The 20517-nt window shown below is 42.2% G+C and overlaps 1 protein-coding gene across 1 annotated transcript in view; it reads left to right on the forward strand.

The window, feature by feature from the left end:
* LOC126175891 (arylsulfatase B-like) overlaps nucleotides 1-20517 on the forward strand; it is a 361227-nt gene that overhangs the window by 227559 nt on the left and 113151 nt on the right. The gene's annotated exons all lie outside the window — the stretch shown is intronic.

The raw sequence follows: 20517 nt of genomic DNA on the forward strand, positions 1-20517 counted from the left end.
TTTTTTTGGATGAATCCAGGTTTTGTTTAGAGCATCATGATGGTCGCATGCATGTTTGGCGACATCCCGGTGAACGCACATTGCAAGCATGTATTCGTCATCGCCATACTGGCGTATCACCCGGTGTGATGGTAGGGGTGCCATTGGTTACACGTCTCGGTCACCTCTTGTTCACATTGACGGCACTTTGAACAGTGGACGTTACATTTCAGATGTGTTACGGCGCTTGGCTCTACCCTTCATTCGATCCCTGCGAAAACCTACATTTCAGCAGGATAATGCATGACTGCATGTTGCAGGTTCTGGATACAGAAAATGTTCGACTGCTGCCCTGGCCAGCACATTCTCCAGATCTCTCACCAATTGAAAACGTCTGGTCAATGGTGGCCGAGCAACTGGCTCGTCACAATCCGCCAGTCACTACTCTTGATGAACTGTGGTATCGTGTTGAAGATGCACGGGCAGCTGTACCTGTACACGCCATCCAAGCTCTGTTTGACTCAATGCCCAGGCGTATCATGGCCGTTATTGCGGCCAGAGGTGGTTGTTCTGGGTACTGATTTCTCAGGATCTATGCACCCAAATTGCGTGAAAAGTAAAGTGATAGAAAACTGATTGACAAAAGTAGCATCTGCATAACGTTAAAGAAAATGGATTTACTGCGGAATATGTGTTTCGAACAGTAGGCCTACAAAGGACACAGAAAGGTCGGATTGTACCGTCCCCATAACTCTTTTCGTTAGTCGTAGCTTCCTTGGCTGGGAATGATTCAGCTTGTTTTGGCTTTGGTGATATTTCGATCGGGTCTTTTCGGTGATTATTCCAAAGTTATAGTGTCTCTTTGCAACTGCTGCCAACTTACGCGGTGTTTTAATGTGCCGCGTTGCACTAGCCATTACGCAGTGAATATTGTTACTTTCACTTTGTGGGGCGTTTCGTTTAACGACATAGTGATACAGCAAATCATGCCTTTGCTCTAATTTACTTTAAACCATGTCCAGTTTATAACTGTCTTGCGCAGTTGGTTTATATTACTTCTCATGTAAAAGGTTAATAAGTATTGTAAGTGCCGTTCGTTTCTTACTCAGTGAATATTTGTATCAGAAGTGGCTTAATTTAATTTCATATTATTTGCTAAAAAATAAGTACCACACGTGAACATTAACTACTCTAGAAAAGTACTTCCACCAAAGTTTATTAAGTGTGTATGTCACATTTCTACCATTCTTACTAGCTGATCGTCAGGACGCAAAACTGTCTTTGTGTTGTCCCCCCCCCCCCCTCGTACCATTCCTCACCCTTGTGGTAGTCGTCACTCAATCTTCCGCCCTTCCCTCCCACACTTCAGGTTTCGTTCAAAAGTGCACAATTTATATCAGGACGCCCAAATATCGAAAACTGTCAAGCGTTACGCAGGGACAAAAGGTGAGGGAACCCCTGATACAGACATAGTATTTCAGCGGCCCATACGGCCCTATCTCCAGGTGGTCATGCTGTTTGCTAATCGCACCGGAACTGATTGACATCGTGAGCGACGGCTGTTTTACGCGCCAAGGAAAAACAAAACCGAGTGCACCAGAAACAGTCGCTGCCGCCCCGTAAAGCAAACGAAGCTACAGCGCCCTGGTCGTGAAAACTGGCAGCAACGATGAATTGCTATCGAGTAATTCTGTCAATGCATTTTTCCAGCCCAGTCAAAGATCTTTGTCTTTCACATCACATAAAACAGAAACACATGTTTTACTTAAAGGATCCAAATTTTTGTCACTTTTTCATCATTTACAATTTTATTTAGAAGCAAATCATACAACTTCACATAATATCAGGTTACATAGTTGAAAATGGTTGTTCTCTACATGCATACTAAATGTCAATGAATTATCTTGAATAGTTTTTCAGAAAAAGGGATTTTTCAAGTAAAAAACTTTACATCTGGGAAATCGCTTTTAAACAAAATGAGCTGAGATTGAACACTGATTAAAAGCAGCGTGATGCATATGTTTCGTCTTCTTCTGCCTCTAGCGTGTTTTTCTGCTTTGTTTTGCAACATCTACTTAACAAACTTGCATTCTTTTAACATTACGGTCACAGTTCTGTCTGCATTTTACACTCTACAGTTCTCAGAATGGCGAAGACCTTTCCCTTCATTTTTGTAATACTCATACTTGACAATATTTCCACAGCTAGATGTCAAAACAGCATCTTGGACTAATGTCTGCATATTCCTATGAACACAGTTTTTGGTATATGTCAAATCAAGCTGTTGAAGCTATCATTTGAAATTTGTGTTCACCTATGCAATCACTTCTTCAGTAGCTCAGGCCTGTCAAGATCTCTAAGCAAAAAGTACAGCTGCTGTAAAACTATGCTCAGGCGAATAATATGGGCCTACTGCTGATACTTTTGCACTGTTAAACTTGTACCATCATGAGTTACCGTTTGGACAGAAACCATGACATGGACTTTCATCCGTAGAAGATTTAGAAATAAGGCGCCCAAAAAGAGTTGTAACTATATTTAAGAAGAATCTATAGCTCTGGTTGAAAATATATTAGCAAGGTTGTCATTTTATGCAAGGTGCCGACAAAGCCATTCGTGTCTCTGTGTGTGACAAGTGTCCGCTCCTTTGGATATGCGTGTGACGGACGCCTCCCAAGTACACAGTTACCTGTCCAAGGCGCCTGCATCAAATCGCTATTAACTGTGATTCTAAGTAACAGAATTAAGTGAAAAAGAAATGTTGAACGTCAGATCTTAGCATAACAGAAAATTCGGGCATGAGTGACAAATACATGATGTTGAATAAGATAAATGTCCTAAAAACAATTTATCAGGAAACTCCTTTGGAGGGCATGTGAACAAAATCCTAACGATTCAAAATCCATCAAAAATTTTTCATTTTTTAACCACTTGGTTAGACTTCCAAGGGAATCAGAATAATGCATAGTGAGACACAAATAGTTACCCCTGCATCTTACTATTGGGGCCGTGTCTCAAAGGAAACCACTGTTTACAACTTGCAGCTGTGAAAGTTGATTTTCGACTGTAATAGCAATGAAACCAAAAGTAAGGAAGCTATCAACAACGAGCTTGAGAAACGTGTCAAAGGTGGAAAACGTATAACACGGGACTCGTCTCGTCATCACACCAAACACATGGCAGTCACTGGGCTATCGAGTGTCAGCGGCAGGAGCGGCGATGGAGCTGCTCACATACACTCTGCGCAGACCTTGTGTGCTCATGGAATTCCAAATCTTTAGGGGCGAAATTATTTGCGCAGCAGAAGACACTTAACTAAGTACTGTCCGTTTCTGAGAAGAATGCGCGTGATACGAAAAGCAGCAGCCATTCGGATGTGCATTGTGACGCGATCTATTAACAATATCAGGAATCAGAGTGCGTCAGCATACGAGTAACTAACTTGATGAGATTCCGGCGACGAAAATGTATTAAGTCGCCACATCTTTGTGAGCATACTGCTGTTCGGGTATAGCCTTCTTACCTTTGAAACTTTCGAATTTACGCTTCTAAACCTTTGAATGCAGCTGCGCATCCTCACCGCGTTCTTAATTTTGTTGCCGATTACGCAGTACCTGTGTGGGTCAATAACGCGTTACTCCTCTCTCTCTGTGTATAAGTTAATTATAGTTCTGATGTAGCGTAAGGTTCTCAATTGAGACGAACAGGTTAATTTAATGACAATTGAACTATCGAAATTCTTTGTCAAGCAAATGCAACCATCGCCAGAGAGACCAACACATCGTTTAGATGGTTGGATAATGGGTTGACTAAGGCACTGCTGTTCTGCGTGGTATTTACCACGTAGTATGCTTAGCCAAAGATATTGGTATGTTACTAACAAATGCCTGATGCAGTTTTTATCAGTGACCATCCACCAGTATTATGTAGTGGACCCTATATCTGACGCGATCGAAGCCCACGGTGTCACTGATCATTCACAATAATGTGTTGCGCATATTAAGCGCAAGACAGATTAAAATGATAGGCATCTAGTCTCTGGCCCACGATTTGCTACTAGCGGTAACAAATAAATCATAACAAATTAATGACTGAACGCAATGCCCGTTCCGTCATTACCTCTCTATGCAATGATCTGCCGAGTTCGTAATTTCAGTCAAAGCGATGTGAACCAGCGTTAATTGGTGCACAAACATGTAAATATCTACACTAGGAGAACTTATGATAAGAACAATAACAAAGGGTTTTTTACATCTGTTTCATACTTAATTATTAGAACAAAGCCAGTAAACATGTAAACACTTACAATATGCGTCTGTCCTCAAGGGAAGACCGAGGCAGAGCAACAAAGAGATGAACAAATTCATACATGTGTTTTGTTTCAGCCACAGGCTGATTTTATATCGCTGATTTTCCTTAGCTATTAGTTTTACATTAGATGGTTCTTGACTGACAAAGATTTATGCAAATGTTTCGTGACAAACAGGTTCCTACTGAACATTACAGGAAAAATAAATTATTTTGATAAAGTAATACTTCAGTCACGGTACTTCTAAGTGTATGTTATGCGAATGAACGACCGCAACTTACAAGCATCGTATCGTTACTGTTACAAGGAAGTGTTTTTATAGTGTAAAGCATGTGACTCATTTTACAAAAGTGTACTCTAAGACTGTCCAGTGGACAGAAAGTGACTGACTGTAGTCTTAACTATTTTCGTAATATGATCAGACAAACAGAAATTGTGTTTTCAACTGCCCTCGAGACAGAATTTGACTGTATGAGTTTATTAATTAAAAATGAAACCTCACGTAACTGACGCTAAATATGAGGGACTTTTCTGTTTCGTTCTATTTTCCTTATTTATTTATGTGCTGAGTCATCAGTCTACTGACTGATTTGATGGGACCCGTCACATATTCCTCTCTTGTGCCAACATCTTCATCTCAGAACAGCACTTGTAACTTGCGCCCTCAATTATTTGTTGAAATGTATTACAATCTCTGGCTTCCCATACAGTTTTTACCCTCTACAGATCCCTGTAGTACCACCGAAGTTATTCCATGATGCCTTAACACATGCCCTATCATTCTGTCCCTTCTTCTTGTCAGTGTTCTTCCTATCTTCCTTTCTTCGCCTATTCCGTGGAAAAGCTCTTCATCCCTTGTCAGTCAGCCCATATAATTTTGAACATCCTTCTATACCGCCACATCCGAAACGCTTCTAAGCTATTATTTTCCGATTTCCCCACAGTCTATGATTCATTACTATACACTGTTGTTCTCCAAACGTTCATTCTCAGAAATTTCATCCTCAAATTAAGACCTAGTTTGATACTAGTAGTCTCCTTTTCGCCAAGAACGCTTTCTGTGCTTGTATGAGTCCACTTCTTTATATCCTCCTTCCATCGTCCGTCATGTGTTATTTTGCTTCCAAAGTAGCAGAATTCCTTAACTTCGTCGACTTAGTGGTCACCAGTTTTCATGTTAATATGTCGTTGCTCTCTTTTATGCTACTACCCGTTGCTTTCTTCTTTCTTTGGTTTACTCTGTATCGAGATTCTGTGTTCATTAGATTGTTGATTTTATTCAACAGGTTCCGTAATTCTTCGTCACTTTCATTGAGGATAACAATGTCACCAGATGACTATTACTATTGATATCACTTCACCACAAATTTTACTCCTACTTTTGCTTTTTCTTCCGTCATTCCTTCTTCGATGTATAGATTGAACAGTGGGGGCTAAATACAGCATCCCTATCTTACTCCTTGTTAATATAGGCACTTCGGTCTTGGTCTTCCGCTGTTTGTGTTTCCTCTGGCTTCTTGTACATATAATTTACTCCAATTTTTCTCATAATTTCGGACATTTCACGGCATTTCGTATTGCTAACCGCTTTTTCTAGGTCGACTTATCCAATGAGACTGCCTTGATTTTCTTAAGCCTTGCTTCCATTACCAAGTGCAGGGTCAGAACTCCCTCCGCGCTGCCTTAACCTTTCCTAAAGCCAAACTGATCCTCATCTAACAGATTCTCAGTTTTCTTTTCCATTCTTCTGTACATTATTCCTGTCAGCAACTTTAATGCATGGGCTGTAAACCTGATTGTGCGATAATTCTCGCACTTATCTTTTCTTGCTATTTGTCGAGACTGTATGGGTTATATTTTCAGAAAATCTGATGGTATTTCTACTGTCTCATATATTCTACGCATCAACTCGAATAGTCATTTTGTTGCCACTTCTCCCAATGATTTTAGAAGTTCCGTAGGATCGTTATCTATCACTTCTACCTTATTTCATCCCACGTCTTCCAAATATTTGTTAAACTTTCACTCTAATACCGCGTTCGCTATGTCTTCCATTTAGACTTAAATTTCTTCTTCTATCACATCATGAAATAAGTCCGCTTCCTCATAGAGGCCTTCAATATACTCCTTCCACCTACCCGCTCTCTTCTCTGCGTTTAATAATGGAATTCCTAATGCATTCTTCGTGTTACCGTTCTTACTTTTAATTTTACCGAAGGCTATCTTGACTTTTTTATGTGTTTCATCAGTCCTTCGGACGACCATTTTGTTTTCGAGCTGTTTACATTTTTCCTGCAACCTCTTCGCCTTAGCTTCTCTGCCGTTCTTATTTATTTCATTCCTTAGTCACTTATATTGCAGTATCCTGTCTTTCCCCGAGCTCTTTTGTTCTTATTTCTTTCCTGCCCGCACTTTTGTACTTGCTTCTTTCCTCGATAAGGTGAAATATTTCATCCGTTACCCAAGTCGTCTTCACAGTTACTTTCCACGTACCTATGTTTGTCCGTTCAACTTCTGTGATTTCCCTTTTAAGGGATGTCCATTCCTCTTCAACTCAGCTGCCCCATATGGCATTCATTGCCGCAGTATCTACAATTTAAATAACTTCAAACATCTCGTGGTTCCTCCGTAGTTCAGTCTCCCATCTCTTACCACATTCTTCCACACGATTTTCTTAGTCTGCTCTTCATCGTCACTAAAATGTGATCTGTATCTATGTCTGCTCGTGGATTCTCTTTACAATCCAGTATCAAACTGCTGAAGCTCTGACTAAACAGGATGGAATCGTTGGAATCTTCTCGTGTCTCCGGGCCTTTTTCAAGTACAGTTTCTGCTCTTGTGATGTTCAAACAACGTATTCGCTGCTACAGCTGAAATATGTTGCAGAGTCAATTAGTTTTTCTCCACTCTTATTCCCACTACTAAGCCCATATTCTCCCGTAACACTTTCTTGATAAGTTTCCCCTGCTGCAGCGTTCCAGTCGCCTATGATTATCATCTAATTTTGCATATTGAATTATCTCATAGAGACCTTCAATATACTCCTTCCACCTACCCGCTCTCTTCTCTGCGTTTAATAATGGAATTCCTAATGCATTCTTCGTGTTACCGTTCTTACTTTTAATTTTACCGCAGGCTATCTTGGCTTTTTTATGTGTTTCATCAGTCCTTCGGACGACCATTTTGTTTTCGAGCTGTTTATATTTTTCCTGCAACCTCTTCGCCTTAGCTTCTCTGCCCTTCTTATTTATTTCATTCCTTAGTCACTTATATTGCAGTATCCTGTCTTTCCCCGAGCTCTTTTGTTCTTATTTCTTTCCTGCCCGCACTTTTGCACTTGCTTCTTTCTTCGATAAGGTGAAATATTTCATCCGTTACCCAAGTCGTCTTCACAGCTACTTTCCACGTACCTATGTTTGTCCGTTCAACTTCTGTGATTTCCCTTTTAAGGGATGTCCATTCCTCTTCAACTCAGCTGCCCCATATGGCATTCATTGCCGCAGTATCTACAATTTAAATAACTTCAAACATCTCGTGGTTCCTCCGTTGTTCAGTCTCCCATCTCTTGCCACATCCTTCCACACGATTTTCTTAGTCTGCTCTTCATCGTCACTAAAATGTGATCTGTATCTATGTCTGCTCGTGGATTCTCTTTACAATCCAGTATCAAACTGCTGAAGCTCTGACTAAACAGGATGGAATCGTTGGAATCTTCTCGTGTCTCCGGGCCTTTTTCAAGTACAGTTTCTGCTCTTGTGATGTTCGAACAGTGTATTCGCTGCTACAGCTGAAATACGTTGCAGAGTCAATTAGTTTTTCTCCACTCTTATTCCCACTACTAAGCCCATATTCTCCCGTAACACTTTCTTGATAAGTTTCCCCTGCTGCAGCGTTCCAGTCGCTTATGATTATCATCTAATTTTGCATATTGAATTATCCTTTCAATATCCTCATGTACTTTGTCTTTCTCTTCATCTTCTGCCTGTGACATCGGCATACATCCCGTCCCATTGGTTTGCTGTCGCTTCTGATGAGAACAATCTTATCATTGAACTTTCCTCAGCAACTTATTCTCTGCCCTGCCCTCCTGTTCACAACTAATCCCGCTGCCGTTATACCACTCTATGCTGGTTTTATCCTATAGTCCTGTGACCAGAAATCCTTACCATCCATCCATTTCACTTCACTAACTACCCTTTATCTAGACTGAACCTTTGCATTCCCTTTCCAGATTCACGTTCTGAAGTCTAACATTCCGTGCTGCAGTTGACAGAACATTACCCTTTCGTTTTCGTTTGCTTATAACTACAATAATGGCCTATCAACAGAATGGCATGCTCACTAGTAAATCAGTGCTTATACATTGCGTGCTAAACAATTGTCTAGGAGTTACAAACACAATTTCATAAATACTGAAAGTACTTTATCCAAAGTACTCAGTTCATTGATATACTTCTGACTCGTAAATGGCGACAAAGAAGAAAACGTGGCTACGGAGCCGAGCTGCACTCTTGTGGGCTCGTAACCTGAATTAATGTTCCAAGAAAAGGCTACATTGGAACAACAGTGTGCGTTCAGCTTTTCAGCCTCGTACATTTCGGGAATAATATCGATTAAATTTTTAATTTGTGCGGCCATGTTACCAGTAGCTGCTGTACAGTTGAACCCGAACTCAACAGAGAACATTTCTGAGGTTGTTCAGCGTTAATTTCTGAGTAGCCGTTTATTTGAACTCTTTGGTGTATAAAACTCGAGAAGGAACTGAAGAGGAATTAGTTTGTAGGGTTCTAGCAGCCTTCCTACTTGAACAACAATCAGCAGTGACGTTTGAGGAGTGCACCACAGTTTTATACATCTTTGTTATAAAAGCATTGAGGCTGTCGTCATTACACAGATGCTATGTACGTAAGTTGTTAGTTACTTACGCCAATAAGAAATTATATATTCATTTCCGTCCGCTGGTTCCTTATCTCATGGTGATCACATATCAACAGCATCCTCCAGGTTATCCGTTAGCAGATAGTCCGATTTTTTTTTTATTATCCGTGCACGGTTCGGTGATTTTTGAAGAAATAAAAGACGAAACCTGAAGTATTATGTTATACTTAGATCGAATATTTTCGCTTAGAATACTCTATTACTCATGTAACTCACGTTTTACTGCTGGAAGATGACAAGGGTCATACTCCGCAACCTGATAATTGCGAGCTTACAATATACAGATGTCCGATTTGTCTTGACCACCCCAAATAACATTTTGTCCAGAAGCAAGATAAAAAATGTGTGAAGCAGCTGTCGTTTGGGTACCATGTGGACGCTAACCGGCATGATTTCCTTTCCTGAAATTTCTCTCTTTACGAAGATATGAGCAGCAGTACGTCTTTTTGAAATAGCAGTTTTGCATCCTCCACCGCCCAGTAGACGACATCCCTTTGTACAGCGCGGTGTCACTGGTTGCATAATCAGCAGGCGCGTCCATTCTTCAAGCCTCATAGCGACCGCTGCCTCAAGAGGCCACCGCAACCGCTGGAACTGCATTACCACGCCTTCCGCATACGCCAGTTTACCGCCAGACATCATGTTACGTGGAGAGGCAATGAGCAAGCAGCCTGTCATCACGGCCAGTGGCAGCTAATCATGCAGATCGAGAGTACTCATTCGTGTGATAACATAACCAGCGCCGTCGGGCCTCTACTGTCATTCTAAGTTCAGCCCACAGCAAGTACATGCGTGGACAAAACGAGCGAGACCCCTCGCCTTTTCGTTATGCTGATCCGCACAGCTTTAAAGTCTGCTACACAGCATAACAGGCAAGGCGACGAAGTGCTACCAACATACTACGTACAGGCGTGAAATTGAAAAACTATCCGAACTTTGTCAGACTGTTTTCAGTCATGTGTAAGACTATATTAATGCCGATTAGTGTGTTAAACACAACACATAAATATAAGATATAAATAAAAGAAGAAACGCTAATTAGTATGAACTGTACTAATAAAAATAAATTTCAGCTTATCGAGCTAACGTAACTGTTTTAGTAAGACGAAGTACCCCAGAGTGCTACGAATTAGCAAAATATTATGCGCATTCGGCTGCGAAACGGTTTGTATCAACGTCCAGACCAGTCATACTGGATTACCTACCATGAAAGTGTGCAAATTTAGCAATGCGTAAAGATTCATAACGAAATTCAGTTAAAAATTTTTCAGTGTCACACTTAAGCCAATTCAATTATTGACAGAAGCGGAAAAAGTAAGCAATAACAAGTATGAAATTCTATAAATGTTTCATATTGACATCCACAGGGCGCCGGAATAAAGGTAGCAATAAAACGTATTGGGGACGCGAGAATTTCTTAAAACTGCTTTAATGATAGTCTATCTGCCTCCATCGAGATTAGAACCGAAAACAAACCAGACCTCCCTTGCAGTAGCAAACACCTTTCACTACGCTAGCAAACAACCCAGGCAAACAGCCCTTTATTATCACCCCAGATATGAATAAGCCTGCAATTTCGCAATGAAAATGGCAAAATGATCTGCAGTTTCTGTTGCATAGAGCTTTCTGGACTCAAAAACATGAATTTTCTACCTTTATGTCATCGTTTATGTGACAATCATTCGGGATGTTTATCGAAATATCAAAATACCGTTATTAACGAGTAAATTTAGTAGGATAATTCTGTACCACCCCAGGAAATAAACGGTGACATAGCTGCCAAACGTATTCTACAATGTTTCGAGTTCTCCATTAGACTCGCCACAGCCAGAAAACGTTCATTAGCCGAAGTGATTCTTAAGCTAGCTAACAATGGGAATGCTCGCACTTTTAAAACGCGATGGCATTAATACTGGGATCTGAATTACCACGTGTATAGGCAAATGGATTTTTTCTGCATTCCAGTAAACGTGATTTGGATCGAAAGCGTAGCTACGATTAATATGCTGATGTATCGACTGCAACTGGAACATTTCGAATAAAGAGTAGGGCGAACTATTTATGCGGCCCTCATCATCAGTAGCTGTCGTAGCTGTTTTCGTTGTTAGGATTTCGTCACCTAAATCGGTAAAATTGGGACCCTGCTAGTCTCACTTTCTTGACCGTCTATCTGCCTACCCAGCCCTTAAAACCCGTTTACCTCGAGTACGGGTAGACATAATAAGAAGAAATTTGTCGCACTTCCTGCGGTATACGGTCCCATGGTGGTGAAAAAAATGAGCCTCTATGTCAAAGATATAGCTGTTTATGTAAAGAAAATTTACGCGGAAGGTCAAGAAATGGCTCTAAGAACTATGCGACCAAACTGCTGAGGTCATCAGTCCCCTAGACCTAGAACTACTTAAACCTAACCTAACACACATCCATGCTCGGGGAAGGATTCGAACTGACGGCGCAAGCAGCCGCGCGGTTCATGACTGAAGCGCCTAGAACAGCTCGGCCACCGAACCCTGTGAAACCCTTTTCAGCTAATGTATAATGATAACATATACTGTCTAGTGAGAATATACTGTATTTGCCAGCAACTCAGATCGTTTGATCACGTTTACATTCAAACGATCGAGTGTCTGCATATAAGCCGAAACACAGGTTCGCTTATTATGTCCTCTCCATCACTGAGCAAAGTTTCCGGCCAATCAGCGTATGGCACCTGGCGAGTTCACCTCATTAGTCTAGTCGCTTCTTACACCCGGCGAAAACTATGTATGCCTCAGAGTAAATTGCGCTACTTTGAAACACGGCGAGCGAGGATAAACACGTTTTCCTTCTTATAAGGCAACCTTCTACAACTAAAAGTGTTCTTCAGGTTGCCTCGGATATTTCAGAAATGTTTCTTGCGTTAGGCCTGCCGTATATGCAAAACGTAAACATAACGTAGGATAAGACATGACAAGGTAAGACATGACAAGAGCGGACCAGTCCCTTCTGCGGAAAATTACAGATTCTAAGTTGCTCCACTATGTAATGGCACAGGTACGGGCATGCGATCTCTCGTTTATGCAAACGATTTCCGTGTTACGCATACTTGGCCATCGCGTTGTATCTGCAGTCGTGGAAGAGGCAGTCTGTTTCCTACTAGCGCTGTTTTCGTAGCAGATGTCAACCGCGACGAATCATTTAGTCAACGCTAAATGGCCCATCTGGCTGAGGCAGAAAAGGGCGCTATAATAGCACTCCATGCAGAGGGATTTTCAAATGGCTATATAGCAAGAACTATGGGTCTTCACAAGTCGGCGGTAGCCAGGTGGATTAAACGAAAGGGTGGTAACCTGAAAGGAACGCCTCATGGCCGCCGCCGCAAAACAACAGCAGCTCAGGATCGGCAGATATGCCGTTTCAGTGAGAACCACCCATTTGTCAAATGGCTCTGAGCACTATGGGACTTAACATCTATGGTCATCAGTCCCCTAGAACTTAGAACTACTTAAACCTAACTAACATAAGGACATCACACACATCCATGCCCGAGGCAGGATTCGAACCTGCGACCATAGCAGTCTCGCGCCTCCGGACTGAGCGCCTAGAACCGCTAGACCACCGCTGCCGGCCCACCCATTTGTCAACGCACGACAAATTCAGCAGACTTTGGGTCTCAGTGTTAGCAGTAAGACGGTCACTCGTCGTCTGATGCAGATAGACTACCATTTAAAAAATGTTAAGAAATTCTCGCGCCCCCAATACGTTTTATCGCTACCTTTATTCTGTACCAGCGCCCTGTGGATGTCAATATGAAACTTTTTTAGAATTTCATACTTGTTATTGCCTACTTTTTCCCCTTACGTCAATAACTGAATTGACTTAAGTGTGGCACTGAATAATTTTTAACTGAATTTCGCTATGAATCTTCAGGCATTACTAAATTTGCACACTTTCATGGTAGGTCAGCAACGGTAATCCAGTATGACTGATCTGAACGTAGACATGGGCCGCTTCGCGGCCGAATGCACATAATATTTTGATAATTCGCAACAATCTGCGGTACTTTATCTTACGAAAACAGTTATGTTATCTCGATAAGCTGAAATTTATTTTTATTAATACAGTTCATACTAATTAGCGTTTCTACATTCATTTATATCTTATATTTACGTGTTGTGTTTAACACACTAATCGGCATTAATATAGTCTTACACATGACTGAAAACAGTCTGACAAAGATCGGATAGTTTTTCAATTTCACGCCAGTGCGTAGTATGTTGGTAGCACTTCGTCGCCTTGCCTGTTATGCTGTGTAGCAGACTTTGAAGCTGTGCAGACCAGCATAACGAAAAGGCGAGGGGTCTCGCTCGTTTTGTCCACGACTGTACATCGAGTTCACGGAAGTCTACGGCTGGAGTCCACTCCCAGAAACCAGGAGCTACGTCCTGCGGCTTTTATCAGTGAGCAGTACCACCACCAGTACGTTGCACCTCCAGGACGCCATCTCAGAATACAACTTGTAAGAGGAACTATCAGACTTCAGCTGCATTGTCAAGTTGTTGACTTAGTTACTGGAAGTTACCGGTTCCAGAAAGTTATTTGTGTTCGGTTATACCAGAGTTCTATGGCTTGTGTCAGTGTTCTAATAAATGTAGTTTTGGTACTTGGATTATTTATTTATGTAGTGGCCTTCCCCATTACACTGGCAAAGTTGTATTGAGGTGACGTGCTGGTAGACAGATAGCTATGTCAAAATAAGCAGGCTATAATATTTATATGATGATGCATCTCCTCTCCTCAGGACCTGTTGAGAAACCCAGGGCCGGTCCGAGAACATTTCTCCAAACAAACGACAAATTATTTGGCGTCTCCTCCCTGTGTCGGACGCTACTCGGCTTTCCCTTTTTCTTCCCTTTGACTCGTTTTATGCGGCCCGTGACGAATTCCTCTTGCGTGCCAACCTCTTCATCTTAGTCTTCCCATGTAGGTTTTGCCGTCTTCGGCTCCCTCCAGAACCATGGAAGTTATTCCTTGATGCCTCGACACGGGTTCTACCACCCTGTCACCTCTTTCTCATGTTTTCCACATGTTCCTCTCTTTGCCGATTCTGCGGAGAACCTGTTCATTTTTTACCTCATCAATCCAACTAAGTTTTATCACACAAGAGTCAGTCAGATGAAAACAGAACACCCGCCATAACACACAACCGCGTGACAGGTGGCCCCACTGTTACGTTTCGATATTGTCACTGCTGTGGTAGGGGAACGGTATAGTGCCACAACACAGGTGCACGCAGTTGTTGGGTTATGACGTTGGTTGTTAGCGGCTTAGTTTAGTGCGGTCGTCGAGCTGTTACGCAGCTGTAGGGTCGTACAGCTAGCGCCTACGATCCGACTATCCTTCATACGGCTGTGTAGCAGACGTGGCCTGCATTCCACGTCCACCCGCTACACAGACTCCTCCGATTTATAGACCGAAGTTGCTCGGGCGTGCAACCACAATCGGACGACGCTTATGATTTGGTGATCTGGTTGGCAAACACTGCAACATCCTCCGTACGGCGCAGATATTTCACCGTGTGATTTTCACATCTTGGGCGATCAGAAGAAAGATATGCGTGGACGTTGGTTTGATTCGGATGCGGTTGTGCAAGAGTGGGTGCGTTTGTGGATCCGTGGCCGACCGCGTTCAACGAAACAGGAACTGATCGTCTTGTCTACCCCGTGGGATAAATGTCTCAACGCATATAGTGATTACTTTTGTGACTTGTGCCTGGTTTCCATTTCACTGCCCCTCGTACTTCTGTAGCGATTACTTTTGTGACTTGTGCCTGGTTTCCATTTCACTGCCCCTCGTACTTCTGTAGCACTACATGTCAAACTCTTCAGCTCTGCTCTTTCCTGGTTTTCCCACAGACCATTACTCACTACTACCATACAATGCTTTTCTCCAAACGTGCATTAGCAGATATTTCTTCCTCAAATAAGACAGATGGTTGATACTAATAGACTTCTTTTGGCCAGAGACGATCTCTTTGCCTGTGCCTGTCCGTTTTCTAGATTTTCTTTGCCTCATCCGCTACGTGTTATTTTGCTTCCAGGATACCAGAATTCCTTCATTTCATTTACTTTGTAGTTTGATATTAAGTTCATCGCTAATCTCATTTCTGCTACTCCTCATTACTTTCGTCAGTTTTACTCTGAACCCATATTCTGCGCCGAATAGACTGTTTATTCCATTCAGTATATTTCGTAATTCTTCCTCGTTTTGACAGAAAATAGCAAGGCCATCAGCGAATCCTATCATTGATATTTCTCCATCCCGAATTTTAGTGCCACTCCTAAACCTATCTTTTGTTTCCATAACTGTTTCTTCGATGTACAGATTGAATAGTAGATAAAAAAACATTACGCCCCTTTCTTATACCTTTTCTAATCCGAGTCATCCATTCTCAAATTTGCTCTTAGTTATTGAACATATTTACATTAGTGCTCTCTTTCCAATAACATACACCTATTTCCTACATATTTCAAACATCTTTCACAATTTTCCACTGCCGAATACTTTTTCTATGACTACAAATCCTATGAACGTGTTTTAACTTTTCTTAAGCCTTGCACGGCGCCTGGCAGAAGTGGAGGTGGAAGTGGCGCAGTGGTTATCACACTGGACTCTCCTTCGGGAGGACGACGGTTTACATCCGCGAACGGATGGTTTTCTTTGATTTCCCTAAATCGCTCCTGGCAAATTTCAAATTTCAGGATGGTTTCTTCTCCATCCTTAACGCAATCTGTCCGAGCTTGTGCTCTGTCTCTAATGACCTCGCTATCGTCAGGACGCTTAATACTGGTCTTCCTGCGAAACTTTAAGCCTTGCTTTCCTCATTATGCTGGTGCCTCTACTTTCTTCTAAAGCGAAGCAGATCGTCACCTAACACATCAATTTCCTTTTCCATTCTTCTGCATACTATTCCTGTCAGAAACTTGGGTGCAGTTCTCGTACTTACCTGCCGTTCCTATCTTCGGGATTGTGTGGATGATGTTTTTCCGAAAGTCGGATGGTATGTCTTCAGACTCACAGATTCTATACACTAAGCTGAATAGTCGCCTGGTTGTCACTTCAACCTTTGACTTTAGAATTTCTGAATGAGAGGTATCTTTTGGTAAGGTAAGACATTTAAAACAGTGGCCGCTTGTGTTGACTGGGCATTAAACCGACCATGAGTGTACCAGTCACGTAAACATAATGTATTAAAACCGTAACATAAAAATGACTTTGACTAGCTCACAGTGCAGGAACACGGTGTAACTCCACTTGCTGGGACGGACAACACACACTCATGCTCATAAATTAAGGATAATGCTGATAGATGGTGAAACAACGCTCGGGTGGGCGGTTTGCGGGGGGAGGGGGGAAGGGGGCGACCATGCGGTGCATTTGACCTGCGGTCGTCGCACGGTGGCGCTGGCAGCAGTCCACATACGCAGAGGTGTGTTGGTGCATGTCAGAGTACGGTGCAGCGAGTACATGTGCAGGCATTTTCAGATGTGCTAATGGTGACTGTGCGTTGAAAACGGCTCAAAGAACACATATTGATGACGTTATGAGGGGTAGAATATTAGGGCGACTGGAGGCTGATCAAACACAGCAGGTCGTAGCACGGTAGCACGGGCCCTCCGTGTGCCACAAAGTGTGATCTCAAGATTATGGCAACGACTTCAGCAGACAGGAAACGTGTCCAGGCACTACAGTACGGGACGTCCACAGTGTGCAACACCACAAGCAGACCGATATCTCACCATCAGTGCCTGCAGACGGCCACGGAGTGCTGCTGGTAGCCTTCCTCGGGACCTTACCGCAGCCACTGGAACAGTTGTCTCCAGACATAGTCTACAGACGACTGAAAAAGTACATTTTCATTGGAACAGTGGTGCCACGTTATGTTCACGCACGAGTCCAGGTATAGTCTGAACAGTGGTTCTCGCCGGGTTTTCATCTGGCGTGAACCAGGAACCAGATACCAACCCCTTAAATTCCTTGAAAGGGACGTACATGGAGGTCGTGGTTTGATGTTCTGGGGTGGGATTATGATTGGTGCACGTACACCCCCTGCATGTCTCAGACAGAGGAACTGTAACAGGTCAGGTGTATCGGGACGTCATTTTGCACCAGTATGTCCGCCTTAGCCTTCCTCCTGATGGATGATAATGCACGGCACCACCGAGCTGCCATGGTGGAGGAGTACCTTGAAACAGAAGATATCCGGCGAATGGAGTGGCCTGCCTGTTCTACAGACATAAACCCCATCGAGCACGTCTGGGATGCTCTCGGTCGACGTATCGCTGCACGTCTTCAAGCCCCTAGGACACTTCAGGAGCTCCGACAGGCACTGGTGCAACGATGGGAGGCTATAACCCAGCAGCTGCTCTACGATCTGATCCAGATTATGCCAACCCGTTGTGCGGCCTGTGTACGTGTGCATGGTGATCATATCCCATATTGATGTAGGGATACACGCGCAGGAATCAGTGGCGTTTTGTAGCACATGTGTTTCGGGACGGTTTTCTCAACTTATTACCAATACCGTGGACTTACAGATTTGTGTCGTGTGTGTCCCCTATGTGCCTATGCCATTAGCGCCAGTTTTGTGTAGTTTTACGTTGTGTGGCGCCACATTCTGCAATTATCCTTTATTTATGAGCATGAGTGTAGAAGGAAACAGAATGAAAATGCACACCGGTCATTCAGTCAACTGTCTTTATTTGAAGATTTTTGTGAATACAATGTATAGCAACGATAAGATGCTAGAAATGTAGTTCATTTATGCAGAATGTAACTTAGCCGAATTTAAGTTAGAGAAACATTATTGTAATTACAGTCACGTTAACTCCTGTTTTCAAGAGTTTTAGAAACCCACTGAAAAGTACATCATTCCATACATACTTGCTCCAATATCTCGGTTGATGCAAGATTTAAGAATACTACCCATGCAACAAAATTACGCTCTCGTGTGCCTATTACACTTTACCGAAAACGTCATTTCAGTGTCTTGAATCGTTCACGAAATAAATAGGATACAGGTTTTAGGTCACTCGACCTGAATAGTGGTACTTACTGTCATATATTTATGTCTATTACACCTGTGGTGCACAGCCGTCGTATTCCAGCTCCAGTGTCTGGGAGCTTCTGTTCGAGACGACGCTGGGTCGATATCTGACACATTTGTGAAGACAGCCGCTAGTGCCCTACTGCTGCCCCTGCGGTCGCCACCGCCATCACTCAGTGTTCGGTAAACTACGCTTCCTAACTGGAGTAAAACAGTCCGTCATTGTTCCGAAAATGTCTAAAAGGCGGAACGCATAGAATAAGAACCTAGGCGATGCTATCCTCGGTAGCTCTAACGATACAGGCAATGTGATCTAAGGTTATTCATTTCAAATTACTTATTCTCCGAATATTTTTACATTCAATTCTACACTCAGTAAATTTCATTATGTTATGTGCCGGAAAATACTTATGGTTTCATTATAATTTCCTCACTTCGCTGCCCAAATTGCGAATGGTGTGTGTGTAAGGAGCGACTCTCAGTTAACCTCAAAATTCTCTGATTTTCCCGTTTCGGTCATTTCGCGAGCTGCATGTGGGAGGAAATAATATGTTGCCTGAATCTACGTGGAGCGTACGTAATGGAAATGTTTACAGTAAATTACTCCCTCCTGCAAAATGCTTCTCTTGTTGCGTCTGCCACAGAGGTTCATGAGCAAACCTGGAACCCTCTCGCGCTTATTAATTAAGCTGCAACAATATTCTTAGCTCTTCTGTGGATTTTCTCTATATGCTCTTTTAATCCTACCTGATATCGATCTCAAACAGGCAAATAGATCGAATAAGCCACTTCTTTTGTTCATCAATTACGTTCCCTTAGCACCCCTGGATGTTGTATATTTATTTCGGTTTCCAGTGATTGGTTGCCAATAGCATCATATGCCTTTCGATCTATTTATACGCATTACTTTACATTTGTTTGTTTTGATCGTCAGCTGCCAGTCTGTGCACCAGTCGTAGTTCCTTCTCACGTATTCTTGCTTTCCACTACAGCTTTCTGGAGTTATGTCTTTCCTGCCCACAGCAGCATCATACGCCACCAGCCCTGTAGCTCATCTGTAGGCTGATATCTACTCTCTAGTCGTCCAATTACGGCATAGGACTGCATCTTAATTTTTATTGATCCTTCCTTTACAGTCGGCTTAGTTTTCGAGAACATTCTGTCCGATCAGTCTGCATAACAAAACAACGTGTGTTTTCTATATTCATCAAGGATATATTGTCATGCTGGAGGGAACCTGCTTCTCTTCCAATCTTCTCACTACAGCTTCTCATCTGCAAATGACTGAGTTGGCCAAACACCGGTTTTAAAAGTTGGAGTAAAAATTACACATCTTTTTGACTTCAATCTACCTCTCTTACAAACGAAGAAGCGCTTGTCAGTTTTGAAATTTTGAGAATATTTTTTGTACCTCCTATCGCAAAATGAAAACATGGCGTTTTTCTTATGTTTTCTTAAGCTCCAATCTAGTAATTTAACAACATAAACATAATAAATTACAGAGCACTGTATATTGTGAAAGCCATATAGTATGTTTAGTGACATACGAGAAGACAAAAAGAATAGAATTAAAAACGTGTTAACGATGGCAAAGCTTTTTTGAAACCTTTTTGCGTAAGACAAACACAATGCCTTGCATGAAAGCGGAGTGAGTGTGAAAGGGTGCTGTTCTGTTGTGAAAGTCGGTTCGTGTCGTCAAATGACGTAACCACGTTACGATGTTTTCCTTTTGCGTATGAATTAAGGAGGGTGACGAGTTTCAGGGTCTATCGATGTAACAGCTGTCAGTGTGATCAACAGTCCTTTCGCTAGGTCTATTTCCACAACATTCGTGACAACTGAATCCTGGAGAGATAACCTGGAATCGATGATGACAACGGAGGCTGTTGGCAGGCTTAAGAAATCAGTATAGCGCTCATTTAACGTTACTACGATCATTTGATTATTTTATCATATTTTTTTTGTTTCTTTGCTATTCGTCATACGTGACATTACTCTGGTACTATTATCACCAAGTGAATCACATACTTATTTTTGCTTTTTGCTGGCCGTGACTTATTCCCAAGATTTTATTAAGATTCTTCAGCGTGGTACTTTTCCTGTCTCAAATACGTAGTTTACGTTTGCCAATTTTTCATCTCTTTACCCATTCAAATTCCAAGCTGAGGGTACAAATATTCTTTTGAATTGACTCTCTTTGATTTAC

Source organism: Schistocerca cancellata, chromosome 3 (genome assembly GCF_023864275.1).
Source record: "Schistocerca cancellata isolate TAMUIC-IGC-003103 chromosome 3, iqSchCanc2.1, whole genome shotgun sequence".
NCBI lineage: Eukaryota > Metazoa > Arthropoda > Insecta > Orthoptera > Acrididae > Schistocerca > Schistocerca cancellata.